Source organism: Strix aluco, chromosome 1, assembly GCF_031877795.1.
Source record: "Strix aluco isolate bStrAlu1 chromosome 1, bStrAlu1.hap1, whole genome shotgun sequence".
Taxonomy (NCBI): domain Eukaryota; kingdom Metazoa; phylum Chordata; class Aves; order Strigiformes; family Strigidae; genus Strix; species Strix aluco.
This window is the reverse complement of record NC_133931.1, coordinates 71179547-71202483: the sequence shown is the minus strand read 5'-3', so window position 1 is coordinate 71202483 and position 22937 is coordinate 71179547. Positions and strand designations below refer to the sequence as shown.

The following is a 22937-nucleotide window of genomic DNA, read 5'->3' as shown; positions in this document are numbered from 1 at the left end:
AGCACCTGTTCAGCATTTGAGGCTGACTTAAATGAATAGAAGGACAGAATCTGACCTTTGAAGACCATAAAATGACTTTTCTGTGATTTCATTTAATTAATAAAACTGTGCATACCTCGAGGATCTCATTAGCATGATTATGGCTGTGTGCCAGCATCTAGTCAGAAGAGCTAATGGAAATTTTGCTAGCTGTTTTGTAACATTAAACATTCTATAGAATGACAGCAGAGATTTTAAATGAAAAGGCTTTGAAAACATTGGGGGCAGACACAACCTTTGTAAATGCTGTAAATCCGCTCAATAGTTACTATATAGTACTGGATTAAATACTGAAAGTCCCTAAGCTGCCTGGATCTGGGGGAGATTTGCTTACATATGATCAAAGTGATTAAGAAGGCTGTTTGCCTTTTTTATTAATGTATGTTATACCTATGAGAGTAAATTAAAATATTTTGTTCCTTCAAATAGGAAAATAGGAGAGATGTACTGTTGTTCCACTATGTAAGTTCAGAGTTTTCATTCACAGTGATGAGAATCAGGTTTGGAGTCTCAACTCCTTTCAGTTCAGAGATGTTTAAATTGCTGGATTTTGATCGAGTAGTAGGGAACATCAGAAGTTACAAGTTAGATTTCTCCAGGAAGAGCAAGGGCTGGGGGCAGACACTGAGAAAGAGATACACTTCATTTCCCCCTCCCTCCTTCCCGCATCAGTATTCACACTGCACAAACACAGATGCCTGGCAGGTAACAGAAAGACTGTCACTGTTAATTAAGTAGTGTGAGCATACCATGATGCCTCTGTGGAGTAGGGTGGGGTAGAGGAGGCTGAGTAACAATTTTAAGAGCTCTTAAACCTTGCTTGTAACTAAGTCAAATGTCCCTTCAGTGTCTGTAGTGTCAGATAAGATACTCTGAATCTGACCCTGTGTTTTAAAGTACTTCTGAAATTTTGGAGGCTTCTGTTGTTTGTGCAGGAATGATACATCTCTGACAAAAGGCTCCGATGTGAGCTGTGGTGGTGGAGCCTACTGAAGCTGAACTTTCCTGTGACTGACTAGACCAGCTCCCCAGACAGCCTCCAATGCTGACAGAAATACATCTGCACTTGGGGGTGTCTGTTGTGGCCACCACATGCTGGGTGTGACTCTTTCCCACACTTATAACCAGTGTTGCTGTTGGGCTCCCCTTTGCTTACAGGAACCATAATTGTCTGTGTATCTCTGGGAGCTTCAGCACCGATTAATCTGTTGGCATATCATGTCATAACTTAATATGTGACATCATAATATTCAACCTCTCATTGGTAGATATTAGTGTTTGTGAGTAATTTCACCTATGTCTTAAAAAGCATACTTTAAGAAGACACTGATCTTCAGCTGTGGCATGGTAACTTCAGGGGTACCTTTTCCTGGTACTGGCTGTGGAGCAGAATGCATTAGCTTAAACACTAGAAATGCAAATACTTTCCTTTTGCAGCCATTAAGACTGTCATGACTGAATGAAACAATAGTTCATTTGTTTTGCTGCACGTTGGGCCTGCGTAGGGACACATCCATAGCCAGATGCTGGGTGTCAGCTGATGAGTGGTACTTTATAGCCAGTGGGCAATACAATCTCTCTGCAGTTTTGTGAGCATACTTCACTGTGGTTGGATGATGCCTTCTGGTTTCTCAGAAACATCCTTCCTGCTCTCTTGGTTTTCAGTTTCAATGAAAAGGTTATAAAAGGTAGAGTTATGGCCATGTAGGCAACCTATCTTGATATTCTCATATTTTCTGATACTAGTTTTCTTCTGACAAAGGTAGACTTAACATTTGGATATGCTAAACTTTTAGAGGGCTTTGTTTACTTTGTAGTTTGGGCAAATGTATCAACACCACTTGTGGTGGATTACATGTATATGTGTGTGTATATATACATGTGCGCCAGTCTTCTTAACCCCAGACTTGCTGGGAGGAGATTGCTGACACATGATTTGGACCCTCAGCTTTGCCTTGTCATCCCTGGGTTTTGTTTTAGGGTAATCTGCTCACTGGGACATATTCACTTCTAATCCTGTTCATTGTCTGAAAGGAAATCTCACAGTGCTGTGACCTTTTCTTGCCTGTTGTACCTCCCATTAAGAAACAACCCTGATCTTACTTTGACTGGGTGTGTGAAGTTACTGTGGAGTTGGCAATAAAATGCAAGCGAGGCTTTAGAAAAAAAGTGTACAGAAACTATTCTTTTTACTGTGCTTTTATTACATTGGATTGTGCACAGATGGATGGGCTTTTAGTTGACTCAGGAGTAAAGGGCTCACCGATATATATCTAAACCTTTCGAAAGCAACTTGAATTCCCTTAGGAGCAATGCATTAAAATGCCTGTGAAAATGGAGTTTTCTTTTACCTTGTGACCTCTCTGCTTTCCCATCACTAGACAGGAAAGACCCAGTCTCCAGTGAATATTATTATTAGTCAATAAAGTTAAAAGCAGCAGATAATATATATATTGGGAGATAAATAATAACGAAAGTAGCCAGAACTAGGGTTGCCTATGGTGACTAATAAAATGTCACCTTCATTTCAGCTCTGTGTACCTCTGAGATCATACTTAAAAATATATCCAGATCTGATGCTCTCAATGAGAATATGGCTGAGTTGACAGATAAAGAAATGTATTTCTAAATAATATCCTTAAAATATACTGGACAAGTGTAAAAGATTGCAGATGCACCTAAAATGTTTTCATTTCTAGTTCCTATGCTGCTAATGAAATTCAGATTTTTTCAGATACTTATATTTTTGTATTGGGGATTATCTTATGTGGAGGTCAGTAGATGTTACAAAATCCTTTCTTGGCTAGGTTTGATTTCAAAGATACTAATTCATATTCACTTTAAACTCTTAACTGGGAACTTAACTAGCCACTTTAAACCATGGCTGGCAACTTTCTAAAGAAAATTTCCATGTTCATACTACACTACATTTCTTACATGCCTTTGTTTATAGAATCTGGACAAAAAAAGTAAAATTTGTGCACATATTTGCCCAAGTTTAAAGCAAAATTAATTTGCATTGTTATCTCTGCTTTCTGAGAAGATTCTGAGAAACAAGTCTGCTGCTGGGAATAGTCACAGAAACATCTCAGTAGAAATAGTTCTGGATTGGTACTTTTATTTTCTTGATAGTAATTGCTTTGGGGGAGGGGGGGGGTATGGATATCTACAGAATAAAACCACTTTGGACCTGCAAATATGTCTAAAACGGAAGGCAAAGTCATCTTAAAAAAAAAAAAAAAATAAATCACATCCTCACAAATTCAGACTAGTGATGACTTTGGCTCAGCACGTCTTCTGCTGCAAACCTTATTTCAAGAGATTATTAGTCAAAACTTGAAAACTGTGCAGACATCTCTTGCAGAAAGCTGATGATCTGTCTAATGAACCTCAATACTCTGGGGAAAGCCAGAGAAAATGGTGTGTACTTGCGTGCTTTTCATTGAGAACCATTTATTAGGGTAGATGTCAAATGGGTAGGCTATAGTAATAAACAAAAAAGGGTTTATAGCTCATGTTGTAAAACTAGCTTTCATGTCTGAAGCTTCGAATAACTGCTGGTTGTAACAGTCTCTCTTGCCTTCACGCTTCTCATTCATGAAAAGGACTTATTGAACTGTGTTTGTTCAAATAAATCTCTTTTTTTATTTCTGATGTGTAATCAACAAAGTATGGAGTTCATCTATATTTTAACTTAATAATGTTGCTCATTAATATTTTGTCAAAGTAGTTTTGTGCAAGCACTGGGCATCTAATTTATGTACATATCTGTAGCTTGTATATATGCACATAGTGACTTTGTGACAAAAATGGTATTAGAGGGGATTCTGAGCCATAAATATCTTCTATTTTACTTTTTCGTCAATCCGAAGTGCTGTTGATCTGCATTCTTAGCTAATGATGATCTTAGACTTGTAACTGTAGCCATGTTTTAATACAGTTTACCTGGTTAGTTTTTGCAAATTGAAACACCTGTTTTTACATATTCCACTCATTTGCTGCCTTAATTCTTTGAGACAGACTGTGAAGGTTATCCTCAATTTTAACATGTGTGCAGAAGATCAAATGGGATAAAAAGCTGAGCTGTAGGTAGCCCTGTTCTATGGTAACATTCAGGGAGGGCATTGAGGAGGAGGAGATGTCCACAGAGCTCCTGACAGATTTCTCCTCGGTTATTCTGTTGGAGCAGTAGGATGAGAACAGGTTTCTGTCTAATCCCCAAAGTCTCTTAGGATCCCCTGTGCTCCTACATCCCAGGAACATCCATCTTTGACACAAAGATGTTTCCAGGCGCTTTTGTTGACTTGAGCTGCAAGATGGCATCTCGTTGTGAAAGTGATGCGTGATACTGCTTCAGCTTGTATCTGAATCAGATACAAGCTTTTTCCCAAGTAACGAGCGATAGGACAAGAGGAAATGACTTCAAGTTGCTTCAGGGAAGGTTTAGATTGGATGTTGGGAAAAGTTTCTTCACTGGAAGCATTATCAAGCACTGGAACAGGCTGCCCAGGGAAGTGGTTGAGTCACCATCCCTGGAGGTATTTAAAAGACATGTAGACTTGGTGCTTAGGGATACAGTTTAGTGGTGGACTTGGCAGTGTTAGGTTAATGTTTGGACTTGATGATTTTAAGGGTCTTTTCCAACCTAAATGATTCTATGATTCTAAGATCCATGGAAACTGTTTTCACAGGCTCTGTCTTCTTCCCCCATCCATTTCTCCTGTCTTTCCTTCCCCTCTTCTGAAGGTCCTCTGAGTTTTAAACCTGGATGGCAACTTCTGTTAACATAAAAGAAGAAAGAGATGGGTTTGCAAAGATATCTTGTCTCAGTCATGGAACCAGTGGAAAGGGAGAGTGAGAGTGGTATGTTCATGAGACTAGAAAGGGAGAGTGAAAGTCTTTGCAATATGTTTGGGTAGAAAATGCTTACCTTTGTATGTGGATTTTTTTTTTCCCACATCTGTAGGAGAAGATATTATTTTTTAATGACATGGGAAAGGTCTAGTGATTGGTATAGGAACACTACACCATAATGCCTGTTGTATTGTGTCCGCCACCACTTCAGTAGGAGTATGGACTTTCCAAAACTTGTGTGTATTCATTTCAACCACTTGGAACATTCAGCAGTGAAATACCTAAAAGATCATATTCTAGGCAGACTTTTTTTTTTTCCTGTTCAAAACTGTCTCAGCCCCAATACTTCTGATACCAGCTGAAATAGGAATAAATGCCACAAGAAGGTGCTGCAGTGGCACCTGAGCAGACAGTCTGGGATAGCATCCAGAGCATCTGAAACCCCTGTGTGAAGCTGTGCATGTCGACATGTCTCTGTTAGCAAGGGACTCTTAATGGGATGGAACAAGTAGTCTTTGGTTGGTTTTGAGCAGTCCTCCCTAGAAAACACTGGTGTATTATCTGGTGTACTGTAATAGTACTGTAGACAGAAGTGCGTCATGTAAAAATGGAAAAACAAACAAATAAAACCTCAGTTGCAGCAAGGGGCAATCTGCAGCTCTAGTTATGCTATGTGTTGGTTCTCTTCTGAGTTGATTATGATCGTGCATCTTGGGTGTGTTTGTAGAAAAATACCATTGTACAAATGTTGGTCAGCAAATGGACTTCAGTCAATTACCTTTCTCGAACCTGTGACATTTCCATAGCAGAAAAAAGTCTCAAATGGCCATGTTTATGGGGTGAACAGGTGTATTCTTGTTTCACCACTCGTGAGCTTTCATGATAGTTGTCAATTGAGTAACAAAATCTTCCCAAGATGTGTGCAGCAGTGCTTTTAAGTATAAAAAAATTCTTGCTTGCCACTTCCTAAAAACCATTGTAAATCAGTTGGATTATCAGTCACACACTTAACAGTATTACAAGCGTGCAATCCAAGGTAAAATGCTGCTGTTTCAAGAATTTAGAGGGCAGAGTTGTATCTGGTTATAAGTATGGTATGTTTGATGCAAATGTTGTCCAAAGCTGCCTAATAAGGCCTCCCCCCACCCTTGGCTCAGTCTGTAGTCAGGGGGAGAGAGAAGCACCTCCAAGCAGAGCAGCTCTGAATTGCCAGTCTTGGAAGCCAGTCATTCTCCCCTTGACTATTGGGAAGCCTCGCTAGGCTGAAGTTAACCCCTGAACATAAGTCCACTTGGATACATCAGTATTTGGCTGCCTGCAGTGAGGACGAGTGCATCACTGCAGTCCTCCTGACATCTTTCAAAACTGCCTTTCAAAACTCACTTTCAAAGTGAGCTACTTGTGTAGTGATAGTGATGTAGCCACAGCAGCACAAAAGCGGGGAAGAGCCTGAGATTTTACCGGCATCCAAATGTGGTTTTGCAGGTTGTGCTTACATCTGCATGGTTCAGACTACACTGCCTGCACAGTGCCCAAGGAAATCATTAGTCTCAAGATAGCCCAGTCCATGCTGCTGTACAACAGCATGAGGGGTGCAGCAGCAGTCTTCTGGATCTCATATTAATCTTAAAGCCAGCTTCTTGTCATCTTTCGTAGACTCCTGCTGCTCTGAATCTATTTGCAAAGTGAAACTTCACCTTTTTTCAGTCTTTGAGGTAAATCTCTACTTACTCATTCCAGCTTATTTGCTATGAGCAGGTATTGCTTATGTTGACATTACTTGAAAATTTGCAAGTTGGATTAATTGAGAGCAAGTCTTTTCTTGCTGTTTGAGACACATCCTGGGCACTTGTTTTATGTCCATCTTTAAACGTTATGAGTTATTTGCCATATTAATGCCATTTTTCATGCCTGTGGTTAGTATTAACAACCCATCTCCCATAAGTTGCAGGGGAAAATAAAAATGCTTCTATTGGACAGCCTGTCTTTTAACTTTAAAACTATACTCATCTTTGATGTCTCTTGGAATTCATCTATGCCATTGGGTACCCAGGCAGCAAAACAAACCCTGGTCCATTCTGTTGGCAGGTGACCATAGGGTTGGGCTGTGTCCTGCTAGGTACAAAACTCACCTGGTTTGTTGGAACTGCCACATGCGTGAAATGGCTCCACCTTAGTTAAAATGCAGTCCCATGCATACTGCTGTGGGGTGTTAAGTTTTGCAAATGTTTGGCCCACATTCTTCTGTTCAGTTTTTCCTTCCTTAGCTAAAGGAAATTGCTTCTCATCTTATCCTCTACCAGGAGTCTAAATAATTCTCTTCTTTCATCTATACTATTACCTGTAAGTTATTTATAGACTGATCATACTCTGCTCAATCCTCTTTTCTGGATTATATAACTTTAGCTTCCTTAGTCTGTCTTCATATTCAGTATCTTATCCTCCAATTCCTATATCATTTAAGTTAGCCTTCTTTGTATATGCCTAGTGATTTTTATATTTTTTTTTTTTTTTGCAATCTGTTGAGGTAAGAGCTGCATGTGATATTCCGTTTGTGGTCATGTCATGGCTTTGTATGGTGGAATTATTACCTCCTTGGATTTATAGGAGATACACACACATCAAAGACCAGCAGTTGCTTCTCCTGCAAACATATCAAACTTGCAAAATAATCTTAAATCTCCAATCAAATATTGACCCTACTTTCAGATGGCATCATGCTCAATGCTTTTAGACAGCTACATTTTTTGTCAGTGCTGCTTATGTTCCAACCTAAAGCAGGAATAGCTTTATTTATTATGAGTAAATATTGCCTTGTTTTCTGCATCGGCACATTTGAAATGTTTGTGGATTGCTATCCTCTTTGGTTTTGTAGACAAAGGCAAATCAAATGGGAAAATGCAAAATATTTCCTCCAAAGTACATGAACTTAATGCTTATGGACTTCTAAAAAAAATGAAAAATCATTCATCTTTGCTTGATATGTATTCGGGGTTTGGTTAATTTTCATGTTTATTTGTAATTTCTGACTTCAAGAGAGCAACAAAGTAATGATTCTAAAATAGAGAGAAATCAACTGCATGTAAGATCAGCTGCTGGACATACCAGAAGTCTCACAAAACCAGCTTCAGTTTCTGTGTTTAGGAGGCCTCTAAATTTTTGCAGGCTTGGGTGGGTTTATTCTCCACTCCACCCCTGCAGTACATCAAACCTCTGAACTGTGTCTGATTTATCCATCTTGAATTCAAGATGTGTTTGGTTTCAGTGTGATCCAACAATGAATTACATTTATAAATCAAATTACACAGAAATATCATGGGGTTCTACTAATGACATCTGCAGTAACTTTTATAATTAAAAAAAAATCTTTATATTAACTTTCTGTAATTTTCTTGTAATGTGCATTTTTCAAGTCAGTAGTCTTTGTCTCCTAAATTTATCCTACGTGTCTAACTCTTTCTCTACTGCTGTTTCTCCTCCCTTAAGTAACATTTAGCACCTTTTGCTTCCTTCCAGAGTTGCTTATGTCTTGTGGAATAGCTCACACTACTGGCATCTTGTATTGTTCTTGCCTGAGTGAATGCTAGAATTCCAGAATTATTAAGAAAGCAGTTTTTTCCTTGATTATCAAATTCTTCTGCTCATCCAGATGTAAACACTTAAAGACTTTGTGCTGATTATATCACCACTGGTGGTTTCTTCCTCTTCCCGTCCAGATTTATCCTTGGCATCAGTGGCCACATTTCTTACTTGATTCCATACTCTTCTATGCTGGAGATTAATGTATTTCATTATCTTCATTGGAAAAAAATGTATTTTGATGCATGGTTCTGGATGATGCTTTATCATAATTCAGACGAAAGTTGAATAAGGCAAGCTGTCTTTAAAATGTGTCTGCTTTCTTCTGTGATAGAGGTCCTTGCTAATTGTTGGCAAATCCATTCTGACTGCTAGGTTATACTGGTTATTTAAGGAAAAAAAAAAAAAAGATTTAAATGCATTAAGTGCTTTAAGATGAGTGCCAAAATGAGTGTCATTAAGTAGTCTGATGAACCAAGTGTGTTCCCTTGTGAAATTAGCAGTCACCGAGATCTGGGAGAGCAGTGTTAGTCCTGAAAAGTTGAAATGCAGTCCTACCGTCCCAAGGGAAGTCCAAGGAAAGGGGACTTGCTGCAAAAATTGAACTGGAATTAGAAAATAAAGGGATTTAGGGGAGAAAATTTAAGCCATTTGAAGGCATCTTTCTAGCCCCGGAGCTGGAATCTTGTCTCATACCTCATTGCCACCAAATCTGCAGAGACATGGCTTTGATTACCATCTCCTCAGGAAATGACTAGTTCCTTCCTAATGTTCGTCTCGGGCTATTAGACATAGAGTTCATCTTGCCATAATGTGCTGGGAGCAGAGCAGTTCGGGATGGTTATTCCTGGTTTGCCTCCCCCACCCTCAGAGCAGGTCTCTTGAATGCCCTTGACATTACTGTTAACTGAGGGGTGGTGAGGGGCAGTTGGTGGGGTGTTCCATGAGTGCCTGAGTTTAGGATATTGGATTCATTATTTATTTATTTATTTTTACTTGGCATCATTTAAGGTTAGTAGCCTGTTGAGGGAGTTTGTGTTATAGTGCATAAATAGCATAAGAAAAATGTGCGGTGAAAGACAGATATGTACTGATAACAGGTTCTTGAGATTAGAAGAAACCATTTGGTTCCTACTTATGCAGCTGAAGCTTTCTGTATTGTTTTGTTTCCGAAACAAATGATGCTGCCATGTTACTCCAGTCGGCTACAAAAGCCCGAGAGTGCCCTTGCAGCCCTGCAGAACTGTCTGGCATCTGGTGACGAGGCCAGAGCACAGAAAGGCAGCGTGAGTGGGCTCTGCACCACAAGTGTGCATCCCGGTGGTATTTATAGGCTCTTACAGTGCTGTTGGTAGGCAAGGCAGAGGCAGGGAGCATGCGGTCATGCTGCTTGTGGTCATATTGTCAGCAAGAGAGAATAGACGCGTGTTTGGGGGTTTCTGTGGGTGGGTTGTTTGCTTGGTTGCTTCAGGGGGTTTTGGGGTTTTGTTGTCTTCTGGTTTTGGGGGAGTTTTTGTTGGGTTTTGTTTAGTTTTTAATCTAAGCCACCCAGGTTGATTAGTCTGTCTAGTGCAGACAGTTGGCCTGCACGGACTAGCTGCTGTCTGAGTGTCTGTGTACCTGCTGGGATGAGCAGAAATGCCTGTGAAACAGCTTCGACTTGCAGACACTGGAAATGGAACTACAGCTATTCCTGAGCCAACGGCTGTGTGTGTGTTAGGCGGGGGTATCCCTTTGCAAATGAACCAGATTTTCAAGGTCTGAGCAGTAACTTGTACTAAGTTCACTTGTGTTGTAACGAACTATCCTTGCAAGGTTAAATAGGAAAATGGACTCCTATTCATACAGTTTCTTGGTGTCTGGCCGGAAGAAGGGTTTCTAGCCATTGTGAGAGACAGAGATGAGGTGGTCACAAGGCATGAGTGACTGCTGGGTGTAATGCTCCCATTCCCTCAGCTGAGGCCATGCCTCCTGCATTTGCAGGCTGTGGCACGTGTCTCGGGCTGATCTGGGACCCAGCTGCATTTGGCACATGAAGTCACCAAACATTGCTGGCACTGGGCTGGAAGTCAGGCAGCTGGGACCTCCTGACAGTGCATTAATCCATCTTGACAGAGAATCAAAGACAAGTAAGGATGATTTTGTGGCAAGTTAGGACATAAGAAGTTGATGCCACAACACCACTACGGACTTACAGATATTGTCTCCTGACTGCTTTTTGGGCCTTGGTAGTGCTGCCACCTTAATTGCTGTGTTCTTTGATTTGTGATCAGCATGACCACCATGATGCTTGTCTTAAGGTCTTTCTTTAAATTGGAATGGCACAGGGGATGCTTATAGAGGCAGGAACTGTTCCGTTATCCCCTCTGTTCATGCTCAGTCTCTTTTTTTTTTAAATGTTTTTTTCCTTATCTGCCAGAGAAAATGCAACACAAAAATTAGGGTAGCAATCACTCCATGCACTCTTGACACACACCCATGTTTAGAGATCAGCTCAGGAGAGTTACGTTGCAAAGTGCTGTTAAACAATCACAGTTTAAGACCAGTGGAAAGTGTATTAGTTCATAATGCTGGGAGGGCTTGGGCCAGTATATAACAATATGAGGTAGGGTTAAGTCACTTGGGTTAACTCTCAATTTCTCCTCTGTGCCCACTGATCAGGCAGTTATCAGTGGTAAGGAAACCCTTTCTAGTGAGACCTGAGTTATCTTACTCTATGTTTGGCAGCATTCTTTGCAAAGACGAAGAACAAGCCTGTATATTTCAAATTCACTTTCATTTTTCATATCGTATGAACCAAAGATAATAACCTTCAGTGCAATTTTCAACAACATGGTTCTTTTATTTAGCCTTTTTAAAATAATTTTATTAACATTATTTTCAATTTTCTCTAAGTGCCCGGTTGTCATTGTGTGAAGTAATAAAGATATCATAAACTTTCATGGCCACATAAAGTCTTATGTTTTATTTAATCCAAAAATCTGAAGGATTTTTCTGAAGTACTTGTGGTTCAACCCCAGCCAGCAACTAAGCACCACACGGCTGCTCGCTCACTCCCCCCTGGTGGGGTAGGGGAGAGAATCAGAAGGGTAAAAGTGAGAAAATTTGTGCGTTGAGATAAAGACAGTTTAATAGGGAAAGCAAAAGCCCCGTGCACAAGCTAAGCAAAACAAGGAATTCATTCACCACTTCCCATGGGCGGGCGGGTAGGTGCTCAGCCATATCCAGGACAGCAGGGCTCCATCACATGTAACGGTGACTTAGGACACCAAACTCCATCACTCCAAACGTCCCCCCCTTCCTCCTCCTTCCCCCAACTTTATATGCTTAGCGTGACGTCATATGGTCTGGGATATCCCCTTGGTGAGTTGGGGTCAGCTGTCCTGGCTGTGTCCCCTCCCAACTTCTTGTGCACCCCCAGCCTACTCACTGGTGGGGTGGGGTAAGAAGCAGAAAAGGCCTTGACTCTGTGTAAGCACTGATCAGCAGTAACTAAAACATCCCTGTGTTATCAACACTGTTTTCAGCACAATCCAAAACATAGCCCCATACTAGCTACTGTGAAGAAAATTAACTCTGTCCCAGCCAAAACCAGCACAGTAATCCATTATTCTTTGAAGTCATTCTGGACCACTGGTTCCTAGCTCATCAAAATCAAGTTTTTATTGAATTGGAGTGTTTTGCAGATTTATAGTAATACAAGTATGAACATTAGATCTGTCAGGACATTATGTGTATCACTTGTTTGGGGGGGGGGGGGGGAAATGTACAAGTCCCTGTTCTGCATCTTTTTTCCACAGTGAAGATTTCTGGTGTTAACTGATCTTTGTTTATATTTCATGTACTTGATCTGGATCTCTCTGAAAGCACAGTTGCTCCCAATAGCAAATCAGCGGTGTTGGCTCGGCCTCAATGTTAATCAGTCATACAGAGACTAAAAGAAAACAGTTTTTTAAAAAATTTTTTTATCAAGTGCAAGAGTAGATGCATGCAAATTTTCTGGTTGATGTGTTCATGAATTCCCCTCCCCCTTTTTTGATCCATCTTTGATCCTACCAAAGAATCTTGAATTTGAGCCAGACTTCTCTGGGAAATTGTCCTGCTGATGATGATGTTTGCCAGGAAAGGGATTTCTGCAGTGTGTTAGCAGCGAAAAAGACTGTGAACACACTCTAGAAGTAACATCAAAACCACTGTGGAAAAAAATTGGATTATTTTGTCTGCACCATATAATTTCGTAATATTTTTTTTTCTGGTGATTCTATCAACATTTTGTCATGTTTTCTATCAACTTGCACAATCCCTACATACAAATTAGTCTGAGGATTTTTTTAACCATTATTTCCTGTATAAATTATGGAGAGGAGGGGATGCCATTATTGAAAAGAGCCTTGCATAATCATCTAGATTGGGCCTCAGTCAGTGCATGGTGACTGTATTGTTCTTTCCTTTCTGTTACGTGGTGTATCATCAGAAGCCATGATGTGCTGTTGCGAAACACTGGAGTTGGAGCTAATGCTTAGTGCTCAAACCTTTAGTCAAAATTTGGAAAGAGATTGGGGAAAAGAAAATATACAGCCAGGAAGAACCCTGTTCAAATCAATATTTCTTTTAAATGCCTATACTGAGAACACTCTATAAAGAGCAGAAGGTATGCATGTCTTCAGAACCAACATGTGTACGAAACATGGATTGAAAGAAGTGCTCCAGGGGTTTCAATGATCAGTGGGCACAAAGATGCTTTTGTTTCCAAGTTTGTGCCTGAGGGGATATCTGTCATGTAGAGAACTCTTCATATAGGCCACCTAATGCTGGGCTGGGTCCTTTGGGTGAATCATATCCGTTTCTAAACGGATGCAGGAGATGCTCCTGAAGGAAATGGAGAGGACTATACATAGCATGAACCTCCATCGGAGCAATGGGCTCTTCCCTGCAGGTAATTCTGCAGGCAACTAAAAGAAAGATCCTTTAAAACAAACAATGAAAAGTAAAAAGAAAAAAAAAAGGGGGGGCTTTTTTAGGCTTGTCCCATGTCTGGTGATTCTTGGGCAAATGGAGCTGACACAGGACTTCTCTGAAGTAGCAGGTATGAACCTCCCTGGGCCCCCAGATAGTATACTGGCATTTCACTTTGTGCTGTAAATTGAGTCTGTGGTTCTGGCCAAAAACATTCTGACTCTGAACCAGGACCAGGCACAGATTTTATGTGCTGAAGATCTGTCTTAGGTAGTTAGACATGGGTGTTTTCCTGTATAATTGAAGGCTCATAAACTACAGAAGGAAGGATTGCAATGTAATTTGTACCTAAACATATCTAGAATGAAGGGAACAGAAGACATAAGCATCTGTGATTTCAGTTCAGAGAAATCTTGGCCGCAGGACATGGGTAGTGTGTCTCCTCCCGCTTCCTTTTCGGGGAAGCTAGGATAGCGGTATCCTATGCAAAACCGCTGAATTGCGATAGAAAGATACCTTTTAAAAAATGTTTTTTTTAGTCTATGGTCTGTGAACCGTATCTCGGAAACCCATGGCAGGTAAAGATGAAAAACAAGCACTTTGCCTTGGGCTTGATTTTGCTATTCAAAGGTCTGCATCTCTGCTGGAAAATATTTAGGGATCTGTGAATTGAAAACAGTTGAAAATCACTGACCTGAAAATATATTCCCTTGTTTTCAGAAAACCAGCAAGACTGAGTTAGCAGAACATTTCTCTATGGTGATGTTGATGCCTTTCTCCCCTCCCATCCTACTAATGGATCACATGGTTTGTAGCTAGAATATAGCCTTTCATTTCTTACGGTCAAAACCTTCTCTAATGAGATCTTTTTGTGTTGAAACATCAGCACAGAGCTTTCCTAGACTGCTTGTACAATTATCTAATGTACTGCAAATTTAAATGCAAGTGAAAAGTTAGGTTAGTTTGAAAAAAATAATGGTTTTTGCTTAATTTTAAGTAGTTGGTCTTGCCAAAGAGATTTCCCCTTGTAATGAAGATGTCTTATAGTTCTCGATCAAGGCTTATTTCTAGTTGCGGTCAAAAAGAAAAAAAATAATTGACTACTGTAAAGTGTCTACACTAGATATTATAATTATCCATGACAGTGCAGCCTGCCTCTGGAATGCATGTATTAAGGGCACAGCATTCATACATTAGACCTCTGACCTTAAGCAGATGTCGTTATTTTAGTCATATGGGCAAGCCAGAAGGAAAGGTCAGAGCTCATTCATATATACTTATATTATAGTTTTTTTATTTTATGTATGCATGTGGTATTTTTGTTTGGAGGCTTGTAGGAAAAGGTTACCCCTAAAAGGTGTTTAGGTTGGAATTGGGCTTAATTTCTGACAGAAAGTGGTGGTTTAAAGGATGTGGCATTGGTTTTTTTTTTGGTGTTTGGGATTTCCTCCTCCCTGCTTTGCTGTTTTCTTTCAGCATGGAACGTGTAGGAGATTGTTGTTACCAAAATTATGCACTGAAATCACTAGGGTTGTCCCAGGTGGACATCAGCCCACACTTTGTTTCCCTCAAAGTAACTGCCATCTTCATGAAATATGCTGATGGCTGATCATAGCCTTTCGCATCAGTCTTGAGTAGGAAAACATTCTTCCAGTTCAGGCGACTGGAGCTTGTATTTGTTGCAGACCACTCTTAATGCAGGTAGGGAAGCTGCAGCTTACCGAGTTAATTGTACAGCATTTAACTGGAGCACTGTTGTGATATTTTTGACCTTCCTCCTTTCCTTTATCTGAGACCATGTTGTTTTAATTTGTGATGTTGCCTGAAGCCACCAGGTTACCCAAATAATTTACCAGCCTCAAAGCAAGACATCAAACTGTCCCATTTCCTAAAGATCCTTTTACCTTCCACCACTACCACCACCAAGCTACTTTTTTTTCGGGGGGGGAACCCAACCTTGAGTCATCTTGCAATTGCTAACACAACAAACAGGTCTAATTAATTTGTTACTCAGTTGTCCTTTTATTTTAAAGTCCACCCTGAAAGGAAATGGATAGATGAATTCCTGTGTGAAAACACACTTTTTTTCTTATGTTATGTATAAGGCAACTGCATTTTAGCTGAGTAATTGAACTCTTGAGATATATGCTTATGACACTGGGAGGGCAGCACGAACTATGCTGAGAATTCTCACGGTTAAATCACAGACCTATTAAAGCTTGAGCAGCAGCTCAGTAACACTTCAATGCCATCTTAAGGGTAAGATTAGCTGCAGCGATTCCTGACAATTTACACCCAATTTATTGAAACCAATGCTGCTTACAGCTCTTTAATGAAAGCACTTGTCTGGCCAAAAGATACCTATAGGTTGTGAGAGGCACTTCTTCAACTGTGTACCTTCCTGTCTACTACAAAAGCATATACAGGGTCGATATGACCCCCAAAACACACATAAAAAAGTTTTTTGTATGTATGACCTCGGTGTTGAAGAGCATTAGTGGAAGAGCATAGTTGCAGCAGTCGGTGTGTTGAAGTTAATTCTGTCCATCACCTTGTACAAAGTCTGGGACACTTGGTCCTCTGCAATATTGTCCTCTTGGGCTCAGTACTCAGGCAAAAACCTGGGCAAGAATTGCTGAGCTGTCACTGCCCTTTGGCTTTCCTCCAGTCTGTGTTTTTTGATGCTCTTCATAAAGATAGGGAAGAGAAACTTGGCTCATTTATAAAGGGTTCATTGCTTTGTTATATATAATTTTAGGGAGGAAAAAATCCTTAAAACTCTGAAGACTGTAGGACAGGGCAACCTGCTTATTGGATGAGGGAAAGGCTGTGGATGTTGTCTACTTTGACTTTAGTAAGGCCTTTGACACCATTTCTCACAGCATTTTCCTGGTGAAACTGGCTGCTCGTGGCTTGGATGGGCACACGCTTTGCTGGGTAAAAAACTGGCTGGATGGCCGGGCCCAAAGAGTTGTGGTGAACGGAGTTAAATCCAGTTGGTGGCCAGTCACGAGTGGTGTCCCCCAGGGCTCGGTTTTGGGGCCACTCCTGTTCAACATCTTTATTGATGATCTAGATGAGGGGATCGAGTGCACCCTCAGTAAGTTTGCAGACGACACCAAGTTGGGTGGGAGTGTTGATCTGCTCAAGGGTAGGGAGGCTCTGCAGAGAGATCTGGACAGGCTGGAGCGATGGGCTAAGGCCAACTGTATGAGGTTCAATAAGGCCAAATGCCGGGTTCTGCACTTGGGCCACAACAACCCCCAACAGTGCTACAGGCTTGGGGAGCAGTGGCTGGAGAGCTGCCAGTCAGAGAGGGACCTGGGGGTGTTGATTGACAGCCAGCTGAACAGGAGCCAGCAGTGTGCCCAGGTGGCCAAGAAGGCCAATGGCATCCTGGCTTGCATCAGAAATAGCGTGGCCAGCAGGGACAGGGAAGTGATCTTACCCCTGTACTCGGCACTGGTGAGGCTGCACCTCGATTACTGTGTTCAGTTTTGGGTCCCTCACTACAAAAAGGACATTGAATGACTCAAGCGTGTCCAGAGAAGGGCAACGAAGCTGGTGAAGGGTCTGGAGCACATGTCGTACGAGGAGCGGCTGAGGGAACTGGGGTTGTTTAGTCTGGAGAAGAGGAGGCTGAGGGGAGACCTCATCGCCCTCTACAACTACTTGAAAGGAGGTTGCAGAGAGATGGAGATGAGTCTCTTTAATGAAGTAACAAGCGATAGGACAAGAGGTAACGGCCTCAAGTTGCACCAGGGAAGGTTTAGACTAGATATTAGGAAGCATTTCTTTACAGAACAGGTTGTTAGGCGTTGGAATGGGCTGCCCAGGGAGGTGGTGGAGTCCCCATCCCTGGAGGAGTTTAAGAGTAGGGTTGACATAGCGCTTAGGGATATGGTGTAGTTGGGAACTGTCAGTGTTAGGTAAATGGTTGGACTAGATGATCTTGAAGGTCTTTTCCAACCTAGATGATTCTGTGATTTGGCAGCTCAATTCCTCCTTTTACCAAAACTCTCCTTTTTCTTGTTTTATCCACTCTCCAGTCGTGCAATGGGGCTGGAAAGTACCAAAGCAAGTTAAGAGCAAACACTTGTACTGTTTGGATCTGTCCAGACAGGAGCCAACCATACTGTTTTGGGTTAAGATTTTTCTTTTTCTTGTACTTTTTGGCATAGTCCTGTAGGGATGGATTCTGTAAGACTCAAAACTGAAGATTTAGACCCTGATTTTCATTCTGATTTAAAAAAAAAAAAAAAAAAAAAGATAACGAAGGGGGTAAGAAAAGAATGTAAAGCATAACAGTAAGTTGACAGGTGTTACAGGAAGATTGATCAAGCTGAGCAAACCTCACTGCAGGCACAAGAACAGCACTGAAGGAATCCAGACTTGGCAGCAGCAGAGGATAAAATTTAAAGAAAAATAGATGAATTATAGAGAAGAGATATAAGGCTTCACTTACAGTTGATAGTATCTGGCATCTGTTTCCATCCACAGGTGGAAGGCTGCATAATTTAACAAAAGCATGCACAGAAACAACCCCAGGCATTGTTTCTGTGTGGCACTAAACCACATCAAAATTACATGGGTCATGACAATATTTAGATCAGAGCTTTAAAGCTGAAAGGGCACCTTAAAAAATAAAAAATTAAGCAACCTTTTAAAAGCTTTGACACAGTATTCCTTTGGGAGGAGGGAGAGACAACTTTTGAAGAAACTGAGGTTTGAATTGATAGTGAAAATTTAGACTTGAAGGTTGTCAAAAGCCACTTCTAAAGAATGAAATTTCATTGCCTGTTCTTTTTTTATAGACTGATTATTAGTAAACTGATATGAAAATGTCTTTTAGTGTCTCAGTATGATATGTGAGTTGACAACTGTGTGCTATGAGTTAGCTGTGCAATGTTGAGCATTGTTAGTACTACTGGGTATAAGTTATTTTAGTTCCAGAACATTTGGGGACCAAAGTAAAATGTGTTTAAAAATCACTGATATTCTAAATGCTTATTTGCTTCCCAGCTCATGCAGCTCAAGTTCTTAATATGAAATGAGTAGAAGTTTAGGGCATAGTTTATGTTCTTTCATAAGTGTATTAAGCCATCACAGTTCCACTTAACAAACGAGATTCATGGGTGGAGGGGAGCTTTTGACCTCCCAAGCTCCTTGCTGATAACAAACTGTCCTTCTGTGTCCAAGGTCCTTATTAAGGAGAAGAAACTTGTAACAGAGGATTTGCTTAGGCATAGGAGTTTAGGAACTCTGTTAAGCTTTTCTTGTAGCTTGGCTTTTCAAGAGTATCCTGCTAGTTTGACCTAGTAGAGTAGCAAGTGATTTTTTGATGTAGGGGAAAAATAAACTTTCGGGGGCAAACCAGTAAGTTTAAATTGGATAGGTTCTTTTAACGTTTTCAACTTTCAATTTTTGTGTTATCCTACAAAGATATGTCTCTGTATCCTTACTGTAAACCTGGCAATCTTTAAGCAAAAATTTGTTTTCTGGGCCAAATCGGAAGAGTCCTGGATTTTGCTTTAAAATGAAATCCAGCCACAATCTGCAGGGACTGCAACACTCTTCTATAAAACAAATGTTGAAGTTGGAAGGATCAAAACAACGTAAGTGACTTAAGTTCCAATTTCTTGCTGGTGTCCAGACTATAGCTGACTTTGCACTGGCTTTGCAAAATAGGTATAAAATGTTGCTGTTATAAATTGGTAATGTTTTGCTCTCTTTTTGCATGTTACATGGCAAAAAAAGAACAAAGCCAATCAAGTTCTGTTATCTGTGCTGCCATTAAGGGAGATTTTCACCGACTGAAGTCAAATGCTGTAAAAGCTTTTGTGAACAGCATACACTGATCTGGTGGTAAGCCCATCACAGGACTGAAGGAAAACCGTTTCCATACACACTTTGTCACAGATGTCATTCTTTTCATGGAGAAGAGCACAAGGGATCTCTTGGCATATGAGTTTTGTGGATGCTGCACCTCTTAAGATTTCTCTCATTTCTATAAAGCTCACGGGACAAGTTTTTTTTTCTGAAAGGGATTTATCACTGCCATCTATTAACTGCCTGTATACACTGTGTACTTTAAATATTTTATAGCTACACGAAGGGATTGGCGCTCAGGGCACTATGGTTTTATGCAGCTTATCTGTCAAATGGCTATTATACTTCCAGTTTCATAATATGTTTTACCTAGAAATGTGATTATCAGGACACAGTTTTTTATAGATAAGCCCTTTACACCAGGAGGGAAAAGTGAATATATAAATTAATTCCTAGTGTATCTTTACATGTAGGTCCCTTGTTTGTTGTTTGGTTCATCAAAACCTTTAGCAGTGCATGAGAATAATCTGATTTAATGACAAGAACAAAAAAACAGCTCTCTGTTTTCCAAAGTAGCAGCAGATGTAGAGAATAAATTATAAACAATTTTCCAAACATAATGTATAAATTTATAGCAGTGACATCTTGATCTTCCATGAGAAATACAGCATATACATACTAAACAGAACAGTTCATGCTAACCAGATGCAGGGTCATCCATTAGCAGTACTTTATCTGATTAGTATTGTTAATGGAAGGGCTTATCCAGCCATTTTGTAAAAGCAGATCTGCTATAGATCATGATTTCTTGTCAATACAGTCATTAAGGCTATCATGGTTAAGACAGCCCAGCTATTAACCTACTAGAGAGAACTGGACAGAAAAATACACTGGGCAGTCAGCGAAACGGAGACCCTTCCATTTATTTTTCTTCCACGCATAGCATTGCCCTCTGTACTGCTAACTTTTCCATAATTTCACTTGCCAAGACAAATTATTTCAGCATCTTTCTTTACTCAACTTCTAATATATTCTGTGCCTTGATTGTGATAATTTATGTTAGTTTTGATTTTATATTCATCATGGTCTTGTCAAATGAAAAGGTAGTACTGAAAGGGCGTGTTTCTGGAGGAGATGGAAGTACCGTAGTTACACCACAGATTATTCTAAAATGTGTAGATTAGGAAGCAAACAAAAATTAATCTTCTTCCTGAGAAAAGAGTAATCTTGAGAATGGAATATCCTGTGTTAACTTTGAAGGTGACCTATCTAATATTTCGATTTTGTGCACTAAATTTGTTGTTTGCTTTAGTATTTCTGACAACAGTCACAGTATTTAATGATCTGTCTTCACTGTAAATAGTATGTTTAGATAGTTGCAATTCAGCATAATTTTAATCCAAATTTGTCTATTCAATAGGTAACATTTTATTTAGAGTAATCCATAATAGTTTTGAGTTTGTTGTTGAAGTCACTGTTCAGTTAAAATAAAGTAGATTTCTTGTTTATTTTGAATAACCTGGAAAAAAAAATCTTCTGTTCAGAGGTAAGATACATGTTTTTAAACAAACCAGGCTTTCCTAAGATGTTTGCCTAGCTCTGAGGTGAAAACATTTAATTTAAGATCCTGATATGTTTAAAAAGCTGCTATGAGTTTAAATTCATTGAAAAATAATCCAAAGAGGGGCAGTGAAGCTGGTGAAGGGTCTGGAGCACAGGTCTTATGAGGAACAGCTGAGGGAACTGGGGTTGTTTAGTCTGGAGAAGAGGAGGCTGAGGGGAGACCTCATCGCCCTCTACAACTACCTGAAAGGAGGTTGCAGAGAGGTGGGGATGAGCCTCTTTAACCAAGTAATAAGCAATAGGACAAGAGGGAATGGCCTCAAGTTGTGCCAGGGAAGGTTTAGACTGGATATTAGGAAGCATTTCTTTACAGAACGGGTTGTTAGGCGTTGGAATGGGCTGCCCAGGGAGGTGGTGGAGTCCCCATCCCTGGAGGTGTTCAAGAGTAGAGTTGACATAGCGCTGAGGGATATGGTGTAGTTGGGAACTGTCAGTGCTAGGTTAATGGTTGGACTGGATGATCTTGAAGGTCTCTTCCAACCTAGACGATTCTGTGATATAATCCTAAAACAAGTGAGGACCTACTATGACTTGTGGGCATGGTAACAAACACATGAAGTAGCTGTGCTGTCATAGAGCAGTGAAACCACAGCGCTTCTCTTGATATTGATCACAATCCCAGCGCTGTACTGTTTGCAGCTCCCATGTCAGACCCTAGCAGCAGGAAGTCAACTCTTTTTTTTGCCGTGGTTGTGGAGCTGCACCATTAATTGGGAATATCTTCTCAAACCAAACCTGTTCCTTTCCTCTTTTCAAGAATAAGAGATTAATGAAAACTTTAGAAATATTTTAGGTTTTATACACTTCCTGCTAAGACAAGGTGATTTGGTTGACATCTGATTATATGATGTGGTTGTATTTTTTTTTTCCTAAAATTATAACTGAGCTTACATACTTAAATTTCTTTTAAATATCCTTTTAAGTATCAAAGACTTCCCCCACTATTTTTTTTTATTTTCTCTTTCTCTGTTGCACACACTTTCATTCATTCTTGTCTTTCTAACTTTGCTTGCATTTCTTTGATTCTTTGTCCTTTTCTTTATTTCCACATATTCCTTATTTTTGCCTTTCTATTTTTCCCCTCCATGTTTCACTTCCCTATATTGGATACAGGACATTATGCTCTAGATGTGTATGAATCTGTCCCTCCCTGTTCACCTGCCTGGCTCTTTCACCCCTTAGGGTGGGATAGGGAAGAAAACCTGAAAGGTCAGAAAACCCTTGTTCAGATAGTAAATGCATTTCATGTTGTCTACCGTAACCACAAGAAGATCACCGTTCTTGAATTCCTGTGTGAACTGAGAAGCACTAAGAGCTGTAAAAACTAGCAAAAAGATGACAGCATGCAAGTTTTGGCATGAATTTGGATGAATACAAAAGGTCATATCTCAGGCCCATTTGCAAGACTAGGACATAGCTAAAGAACAAAAGTCACACTGAGGGTAGACTTGATGATGGTGTCCCATTCGAGGATATTGTGATTGGCAAGATGATAGAGCCAAGGAAGGAGGTAGCAGGAAGGTCCATTGTGTTTTATGCCTGTTCTTGAACTTGTTAATCATTACAGGAGATGTCAGAATGAAAGATCAAAATGCAGACTGGAGAAAAGGAGATGGCTATGCATGAGAGAGGTAAATCAATAATATCAGCATAGTAGTCCAATTTCTTGATGAGGTTACCTGGGGAATAAGATGCAGAAGGTAAAAGAACACAAGATATGTCTGCATCAGATCTTTTCTGAAAATCATGGAGGGGGGAGGTGAGGATTATTCTCTTAAGTAATATTTGGAGGGGTAGGGAAAAAAAGCATTAAGCTTCTTGGAGAAAAAGCTTCTGACTGACTTTGCAGAAGGCAGTTGGGTGGCCGTACTGATTAAAAAACCTGACCAAAAAGAAGACAGGAATTTGTATACAAGAAGTAGAAGCCAGACTGCAAAGCTTCAAAAATGGAAATGGAGAGTTTCAAAGAGTATTTGTGAAAACGCTTGTGGGAAGAGGGATATCCAGAGTTCTCATGCTTTGTAATGAGGCAGAACCAGCGAGTTGAGGATGAAAAA

The 22937-nt window shown here is 40.2% G+C and overlaps 1 protein-coding gene across 17 annotated transcripts in view; it reads left to right on the top strand.

Annotated features, from left to right (window-relative positions):
* Positions 1-22937, top strand: part of LOC141923446 (poly(rC)-binding protein 3-like) — a 547877-nt gene that overhangs the window by 394541 nt on the left and 130399 nt on the right. The window contains exon 1 of one of the 17 annotated variants that reach the window (XM_074824726.1): positions 14183-14235. The exons of the other annotated variants lie outside the window; for them this stretch is intronic. The gene's annotated coding sequence lies outside the window, so the exon portion shown is untranslated. Of the gene's footprint in view, positions 1-14182; positions 14236-22937 lie in introns of those variants that run through there. 17 annotated transcript variants of the gene reach the window in all.